The sequence below is a fragment of the Anopheles darlingi genome, chromosome 3 (genome assembly GCF_943734745.1).
Source record: "Anopheles darlingi chromosome 3, idAnoDarlMG_H_01, whole genome shotgun sequence".
Lineage (NCBI taxonomy): Eukaryota > Metazoa > Arthropoda > Insecta > Diptera > Culicidae > Anopheles > Anopheles darlingi.
Window position 1 is genome coordinate 4,085,001 of NC_064875.1, and position 2,500 is coordinate 4,087,500.

Below are 2,500 nucleotides of genomic sequence, written 5' to 3' on the forward strand. Positions count from 1 at the left end.
GATGTTACCACACCACCGGCATCCCAAGCGAAGCGGATATCAGGAACAACCAGCAACCATCCAACCAACCAACCAACCAACCAACTAGCTCCACTCCACTGCACAATACGGAGCACACATAGCGACATAATGCTGGCAACACATGTTTCTATGCAGCCAACTCCCTTCGGTATCCGGTTCGCTAGAATTGGCCGGGGTCTTCGTCCTACGGCAAAACTATCCTCTGAACGATTGCACCTTACAACCAACCAACGAACGAACCAACCGGAGCCATCCATGTCCATGGCCGAATTGGGTTGGAGCTGGAAATTTCCAGCTGAAAACTCACTTCCGCTCGGGCGGAAACAATGCCATTTTCCGGACCAGATGCCGTTCATCATCGTCCTGCACTCGGTGTGTGTGTATGTATGTGTGTGGCGGGCCTCGCGCACAATGTACCAACGAGTGGGGCCACGGGATGCGAATGTCGTCGTCCTCATCGTCGTTGTCCTGTTTGTCCTGTCGTCGTCGTCCATGTTCCATTCTCCGATGAATGTGCGCTCCACCAGAGCTCCAGCGAGCGAGATCGGAACAATGAGCGGCACACAATCGCAGAACAACATTGTGTGCACATACATTATGCTTGAATAATGTTTTAAAATTCCGCACAATGCACGCCTTGCATGGTGCACCATTGCCGGTGCGCCATTATTGTTGGGCCAACGTTGTGTTGTGCGATGGATGCCTGCACAATTCCATCCAATTCGTCCTTTTTCCGGGCACTCCGGGGATGGGGCCACAGTAGGTTTCGACCGCTGGGACGGATCCTCTGGGACATCGAATGGGCCTAGCAGGCCGCTGGAGCTGCCGGTTCAATCACTCACCTGCCCTATTCGCTTTGTATGCGTGAGTGTGTGTTTACCTGAACACATCGATGGTCTGATGGAAGGACTGGAGCACTGGAAGTTTAGTCAATAATCGATGAATGACCAGTTTTCATCTGGCGCGTTGATGACCACAGATGCTCTGCTGCGGGAATTGCATATGCAGTTCCATGACACAGAACCAGATCAGCTGAAGAGAGGGCTTTTAATTCTATTTGACGTAATGCTGTTTAATTATTTTAAATCTTTATGTTAACTATTCAATTTTTAGCTAGTATTTCCTATTTTTCTCAAAGGGCATTTGATTTATTGACTGTCTGCTTTACTACTAGTTGTTAATCAAAATAAATAAATAAATAAAATGAAAACAGTACGTAGATAGCACTTCATCTAAGGGTTTGCCGTTTTTCAGTTTTCTCGCAAAGCAGAGCACAAACATAATGAAAAACTTATCAAGTGTTTTAAAAATTATTCCACTTCATTTATTATTAACTAAAGGTCAGGTGGTGCTATTATAGACAGAATGATTAACACATTTCGGTTAAGCTTTCAAATTGCTGCAACTATTTTGTAGGTTCTTTTTGTCCCGAAATTTTCTCAGGACTGCTTTTTGGACCCAAAAAAACAAAACGTTTCCCTCCGCTCTCATACTTTCTACTCTCTACTCGGTCGCATACCCTTCAGATTTATTTAACATCTTTTCCCATTCTCACACGTTCTAGCATGTCATTCCTGGTGAAGAACATGAATCCCTCCCTCAAACAACCCAAAAGATACGTCCGATAAAACGAATCTTTGCCACCCGTCACTCTGCTCTATCCTATCAGTAAACACTCTCAGGCAGGCACCAGCCTTGGCACCACCAGGATATAAAGTGTACGCAAAAAAAGGTATCATCCTCGCGACAGCCGCGGAAAGCAACCGAGCGCCCAAACTGATCAAAACCCATCGAACCGTGGCGCCCGGTGCTGGACGAACGAACAAGCATGTCGTCGTTCCCTCGCCACCATATTGCACGGTTCGTTGATTTGCGCCACGTCATCAAACACCGATCAACACACCGAGAATCCTGCGTGTGACATGTTACCAAACATTTCCCCGGGAACGCGCTTCTCAACTCATCACAACGCGCAGCCTCAAGATGATGGCGGGCCCCAGAGAGAAGGGCTAGATAATAAATTCAAACCTAACTAATCCAAATTATCATATTCGGTAGCGAGAAGCTGATGGACCACCGCAGGACCACCACCGAGCGAACTGCAGCGCGCCGTATGTCTGCGACCGACGAAACCGGAAGCACGCGACCACCGCGTGTGGAAACGGAGATTTCTGGGTACGGGACGGGCAAGGACGGACACGTGACTCAGATTAACCCTCTTCTCAACACATCATTTAATCGAAATCGGTTTTAATTGAATGATAATATAAATTGAATTCTCCTTCGTCGCGAGACCGCTTTGAAGGAGCTGCTTATATCCTGGAAAGGATTGAATCTCGTCCGGCGGTTCTAGGGACGTAGTGTGGTTGTGGAGGACGCTTCGCTTTAAATTTGCTGAATTGACCTACCGACATCCAAGCATCTGCAATCTGAGTCGAGGATGACAGACACCGGGACATGACATTTGCGGCGTAATGGC

The 2,500-nt window shown here is 47.6% G+C and overlaps 1 protein-coding gene across 1 annotated transcript in view; it reads right to left on the reverse strand.

The window, feature by feature from the left end:
* The window catches only part of LOC125956407 (transcription factor Sox-3-B), a 33,431-nt gene that overhangs the window by 13,590 nt on the left and 17,341 nt on the right, over positions 1–2,500 (reverse strand). The gene's annotated exons all lie outside the window — the stretch shown is intronic.